Source organism: Lagenorhynchus albirostris, chromosome 16 (genome assembly GCF_949774975.1).
Source record: "Lagenorhynchus albirostris chromosome 16, mLagAlb1.1, whole genome shotgun sequence".
NCBI lineage: Eukaryota > Metazoa > Chordata > Mammalia > Artiodactyla > Delphinidae > Lagenorhynchus > Lagenorhynchus albirostris.
This window is the reverse complement of record NC_083110.1, coordinates 16,855,556-16,862,423: the sequence shown is the minus strand read 5'-3', so window position 1 is coordinate 16,862,423 and position 6,868 is coordinate 16,855,556. Positions and strand designations below refer to the sequence as shown.

Below are 6,868 nucleotides of genomic sequence, written 5' to 3'. Positions count from 1 at the left end.
ATGTAAAATAGATAGCTAGTGGGAAGCAGCTGCATAGCACAGGGAGATCATCTCGGTGCTTTGTGACCACCTAGAGGGGTGGGATAGGGAGGGTGGGAGGGAGATGCAAGAGGGAGGAGATATGGGGATATATGTATATGTACAGCTGATTCACTTTGTTATAAAACAGAAACTAACACACTGTTGTAAAGCAATTATACTCCAATAAAGATGTTTAAAAAAATCATTTATTGTGTCTCCCTTAAATGATAAAATTCCAGTTGCCCCACACACGGAATCTAATTTCCTATGAACAGATACACGTGGCCAGACTCTAAAAGAAATTAGAATGGGCTGTACTAGTCAGAGAGCCTTGTTATGCTTAACACTTGCCACTCACAAATGTATACACACACACACACACCCTGCTGTTGCCATAATGGACCAAGACTACACACTCCCCCAGCTGACTGACAGCAGAACAGTTCTGGGAACCCATTGCATTGATTGGCTGAGGAAAACTTAGTGACTACTCACATGTATGGCAGAGGCGGTAACAGCCAATCAGTAAAGGGCAGTGCTTAAAAGGGCCAATCACATGCTACCATAGCTTCACGGCAACTTATAAGGATTCAGCTCCACAAGCACTGATGTAACTATTCTGCCAGCAACTGTGGGTCTGTTTTGGTACCTGACCTTGACTGAATGAAGCTATCCGTATCTCCAGAGATAGGCAACCTGAGTTCATAACAGGTGTGTAGCTGATTCAGCTAAGCACAATCAAATAGACAAATCTCCTTGGCAACGGAGCACCTGGCTTTGTATTACCATCTGAAATATATATGCATGAGACACCCACCCTTCCAATAAGTGCCCATGTCAGATGAAGTCCGATTAGTTTCTATCTTTCAGCTTTAGAAATTTAGCTAAGATTACAAACTGACTCGGGGGTCTAATGTGAATGAGACTAGAATCCTAAAAAAAATGTGATATAGTCCGCCTTATTTCTAGCTAATCAACCAACAAATATTTATTCAGAGCCTACATCACACAGAGAAATATAAGCTGCAGTCTCTTCCCTTAAGAGAATTTCCATGTAGCTGTGGAAATAAGATGGATATATAATTAATGTGGCTGTTTTCTGTTGAGCATCAAATTAGTGGGCCAGCTTCAGATAAGATGAGGGGATTGGGGATTTAAGGTGGCGGAGGAGTAGGTGGAAATGGAGTTCATCTCTCTCCACGAATGCGTCAGGAATACATCTATAGATGCAACAATTCTCACAGAACACCAGCTGAAAACTAGCAGAAGACCTTGGACACCAGAAAAGACTATAAAGATCCCTGCATAACTGGGTAGGACAGGAGGAGAAGAAGCAGGATGGGACCTGCACCCCAGGTTGGGGGAGCTAAAGCAGAGGAGAGGGTCCTGAATTCGGGGAAACCCCCTCTCCGCAAGGAAATCGATTGGGACAGGAGGGAAGCATTTGAGGCTGTCAGAGGAGGGTGAAGTGACCGATCTGTGGCAGGCGGGACAGAATGAGAAATGTACAGATGGTCCAGTCCGTACCTCGGCCCTATGTGCCCTGGACTGGGACATGTGTTCACAGGTGTGCAAGGGGGCTGGGAGCTGGTGCATGGGGATTGGAGAACAGGCCCAGAGTGAGAACTGCTGTTGGCTGTGGGGAGACGGACTGAGGGGACAGGAGGGAGGAAATCTGCAGCAGGGAATGCTTATGGAGGAAGACGGGACCGCCCTGGAAGCAAGCGCTCATGCCGAGTCACACGCAGGGGGAGGAGCCGCTATTGCAGCTTCTCTCTCCCCACACGCTGGCGCCTTCCAACGACAATACAAGAAGCCTGCTCAGGGCTGGCTCTTGTGCGCCTGCTGCCGAGCAATAAAAAAGCTCCCTCAGAGCTGGCCCTCACGTGCTGGTGGAGGGCCTTATTGGAGTAACCAATAAGAGTTTCACTAACAAATATAAGCCTTTATCTAATATTGTAGCTAAGCTTGCAGACATACACCAGAAAAACCATTTAATTCTAAGTAAAGATAGAATCTAATTTTAATTTCATTAAGATAAGGACAAATGAGTTGGCTATTTTGCCCTGTCAATGAGGTACTTTGCTTGCAAATTCTACAGGAGTAAGCTGTCCCACTAGAAGGCCAGAGTAGATGGATGAATGTCCTGAGCACTTTTCTAGGTGATCGAGACTCTACTAAAATTTCACCGTACCAGAAAACTGCACGTAAAAGAAACCACGTGACATATAATTTTTTTCTCTTTCCCAGCAGCACACCAAATACAGAGAGACAAGTGTCTCTACATTTTTTCAGGCACTACAGAGGTGTCACTCACAATGACCGGGCCTCCCTCCTGTCCAGCTGCCAATCAGGCACTGTGTGGTTGGTCTCCAAGCAGCTATCATGGTGAAAGATCTCACTCCCTTGTTTTCACTTAACATACTAGATCAATGTCCTGCCCAAATTCAGTGCTGGAAACAGGTCTAATAGGGAGCAACAGGAATGTAGCCAATGAAAGAAAAGAATAATATAAACAATCCCAAATGGTGAGTTAGTTACAAATCCAAATCTCCAATTTTCAGTGTAGGAGGAAGATAAGAAAGAGAGGAAAAAACAATAACCTGAACATGTAGGAAGATGTGATGAATACTCTCCTGACTTCTGATTTAGCAACTCTATTTTCTCTCTAGAGTCCTCTCAACAGAGCAATCAAACTGTGATAAACATTTTACTTTTTATGCATGAGCACTCACTGTGTACCAGCTGTTATACAAGCACTTTATAAAAACAATTTCTTGTAATCTTCACAGTTCAGTAGATTCTAGGATTATGCCCGGTTTTACTGATGAGAAAAAAAGAAGTTCAGGGAAGTTAACTGACTTATCCAAAGTCACACAGGTAGTAAGCTGCATGCTACACTACACAATAAAACACACACACACACACACACACACACACACACACACACATTATCATCCAGGATAATAGTTCCTGACCCTGGCCACACTTAGAATAACTGGGTAGACTTTAGCCTAAAATACCATTGCCTGGGTCCCCCTTCTACAAATTCTGACTTAATTGATCAGCGTGGGGTCCATGAAATGTTGTTTCATTTTGTTTTAGGTTTCTTTGGGTGATTCTAATATGCAGCCAGGGTTAACAACTGAACTATGTCTAGTTCTCAAACTGTGGCATGCATAAATCACAAGAATCACCCAGAGTTTCTGATTCTGTAGGTATGGGGGGACCTGAGAATTTGCACTTCTAACAAGTCTTCGGGTGACGGCGGCGGCTGCTGGGCTGACACTTTGAAAATCGCTGCTTATGGACAGACTAAATACGGCTGAGACTGGCTAGATGTTCACCAAACCTGTCTTCTCCTCCTGGATACACAGCTAAGCTATACTTCCCAGCCTACTTTGCATCTAGATGGGGCCACATGGCTAATTCTCCCCAATAGCATATGCGTGGAGGTGATTTTTCACTTTGGGTCTGAGGCAATTGAGAGCAAGTGAGCCTTTTCCATGCTGTCTCTCTCTTTCCTTACCTACTAGCTAGATGCAAAGGATCCAGTTTCTGAGACCCTATAAGATAGTAGAAATGCTGAGTCTCTAAATGACTGCATGGAACACGTGAACCCCATTCCCAAGGACCCACGTAGACGATCATGTGAGTAACCAATAAGCCTTTATTGTTTCTTATAAGCCATTGAGGATTATGAGAGTGGTTTCTTCAGCAGTTAGCCCTGTCCAGATGAAAACACTGCACTAATACAACCATGACCTTGTAGGCAAGCCATGAGACCTCTCTGAGCCTCAGTTTCACCATCTATAAATGGGAAATGGACTAAAAGGAGCTCAAAGATCTCTTTCATCTCTAATATTTTATGATTCTATGAAAACAGTAATAATTCCAAAGTTAAGTGGAAACAATACTAAGTACAAAGAGAAATAAGAATCTCTGTTTCATTCAGCATTGTCTAGGGTACTGCTGGGATACAGAAGAGCATAGGTGTGTTCCCTACACACCTAAAGGTCAAGCTAGAGAAACAAAATTAAAGCACATGATGCCATAGTAAGCAAAACAAGACAATAATAAGCCTACCTTCTGCCTGAAGTCAAAATATGATAAAAAGCAGAGATTCTAATAAATTCTAGACCTGCCCAATGACAACTCAATCCCTCTGGAGATAGAATAAGCAATGGAAACAAGCTACTGGACTTCAATCTGACCAACAAATATAGACTAGACAATGAGAGCTATTCCAGACTTACTTCTGAACAGCAATAAGTGGTTCATGGTATGGAGGGGGGTGTAATTTTGAGAGAAAGTAATCAAGACCAAAATAAAGGAGGAAAATGGTAAGTGTAGTACATGCATCCTTAATCACCGGGAAAAGTTTCCATTAGCTACCCACAATAAGATTTTCCAGACTTTTAAATGAACGTAAATGTTAATCACAGCTTCCAATGCAAACCAAAAAACTACAACAGATACACACACAAAAAATCAACCCAAGCACGACACTAAAGATGGTCATCAAACCATAAGAGAAGGGAACAAAAGAGGAAAGGAAGAAAAAAGACCTACAAAAACAAACCCAAAACAATTAAGAAAATGGTAATAGGAACATACATATCGATAATCACATTGATCACAGCTTCCTTCGTATCTAGACGGCTCCTACATATTTTTAAGGGATAGGTACGTAGATAGATAGAATATGGTCGGTGATATGATATGATATACAAAAAAAAAACAAACCTGTCACTGTGTTCGTGTAAGTATTCAAAAGTGTCTATTACTAGAAAAAATGCCATTTTAACAAATTTTCTTACCAAATCCTTCTCCTTGCCATTTTAGCATCTAATTGTCATTAAAACCAAAATGAATGGCTGAATATACAAATAAACTGCTTATGGAAATACCTGACAGAGCAAAACTGAAATTGACTTTTCAGATGCAAAATTATAGCTAACATTTTTTTCTCTCAGAGCTGGTACCAAAACAGTGTAGATCCTACGATAGAGTTAATCAGAATTACAAAGAACAGCGATCACAGATAATTTACTAAAATGCCTCACAGCTTAGGCTGACGGCTCAGTATAAGAAAAGCAATTGATTTTAGGCTAACAAACATGCATAAACAGATAAAAAATGTTAAAATATATTTGTATATAGAGAAAAACAATTAGATATTCTCAGCAAACAGGTGTTGGCTAGCTACCACTGTGCTAGGGCAGCAAGGCCAGTAAGACTGAGTCCTGGCCATCAGGTTGTTCAGAATCTCCCAGGACAGACAGAGTTCCTATAATGAACTGCCATCTAGGTCATCATCACTGCTCGTCGGGGTGACTACAGTATGCACGTGCCTCCCATCGTGCGCCCTTCCAGTTCATTCTCACCCTGCAACAAGAATAATTTTTCTAGGGACATCCGCTCCTCCTAGGTGGGGAGACTGCTTAGTCCCAGGCCTTGCAGATTTGTTTTTCTCTGTCTGGACTCAAGGCCTCTGTGGCAACCATGCTCCACCAGATCATCGGTCAGGCCAAGAAGCATCCTAGCTTGATCCCCCTCTTCGTATTTACTGGAGCAGCAGCTACCGTAGCAGCACTGTACGCCTTGCGCCTGCCATTGTTCAATCCAGATGTCAGTTGGGACAGAAAGAATAACCCAGAACTCTGGAAAAAACTAGGTCCCAGTGATCAGTGCAAGTGAACATAGATGACAGCAAACTAAAGAAGAGGGTCCAGACTTCTAAATGAAATGTTTCACTATAAAGCTGCTTAGAATGAAGGTCTTCCAGAAGCCATCAGCCCAATTTTCCATGTAACCAGGAAATATTTCCCCTCCAAAGGCACGAAATCATGTTGGTGTATTGTGTTGGGGATTACACTGATGAATAATCTGAAACTTGAAAAACAAAAAAAGAAGAATTTTTCTTTCTTCAGCTGTGCCACATGGCACGTGGGATCTTAGTGCCCTAACCAGGGATCAAAACCACATCCCCTGAAGCGGAAGCCTGGAGTCTTAACCACTGGACCCCCAGCGAAGTCCCACGAATAACTGTTCTACAGCTTGTCACTCATCTGTTTAAAATCTGTCCATAGGTTTCCACTGACCTGAGAGCAACATCGAAAGGCTTTACCTAGCAGATAAAACCCTTCACCCTCTTCTTCTGGCACTCTTAGCCCTCTCCACCTTCATTTCCACTCTTCAGCATGAAATGTGTTGATCTCAGGGAAGCAGACCTGAGATGGGAGTAGACGTGCAAGAGCCTTACTGGGGGAAACGCCTGTGAAGGGTAAAGGTGGGGAAGCAGGAGTACTCAGGGAGAGACGTCAGACTTCGATGCAGGGCTGGCACCTATGAAAGGATAGGAAAGAGGATGAGTTGGGAAGAGTTTCAGACTGCAGACAAGTCTAAAAGTTTGAGCCATGCTGATGGGGCATCCTCAAGCCAAGTTGGCCAGTAGAGGAGTCCCACATCACACAGGGATGAGCCTGCACCAGCAGTCCCACTGGGCTCTGTGATTGGAAGGGAAGGGAAGGGAAGCAAGGAAAGAGGAGAAGGAGGGAGAGGGAGAGACTGTGTTTTGTTCACCATGGTATACCAAATGACTATCACACTGGTGGCATACAGCTAAATCTTAGTAAATGTTTACTGAATGAATGATGGACTAAGTTTGATGGGAGCACAGAGGAAGGAACCATTATTCATGTCTGGGAAGGAAATGGAAGTAAGTATTTACCGACATGCTTAAAATATTAAGACTGAGTTGTGACTGGTGGAAGGCTCTAACTCACTGAGTGTAACTTCCAATCTGGTCTTCTCTGACTTCTCTCAACAAGGGCAGACACCAAGC

The 6,868-nt window shown here is 43.1% G+C and overlaps 1 pseudogene; it reads left to right on the top strand.

Annotated features, from left to right (window-relative positions):
• Positions 1–5,496: 5,496 nt before the first annotated feature.
• LOC132507510 (cytochrome c oxidase subunit NDUFA4-like) lies at positions 5,497–5,768 on the top strand (annotated as a pseudogene).
• The last annotated feature ends 1,100 nt before the right edge of the window (positions 5,769–6,868 follow it).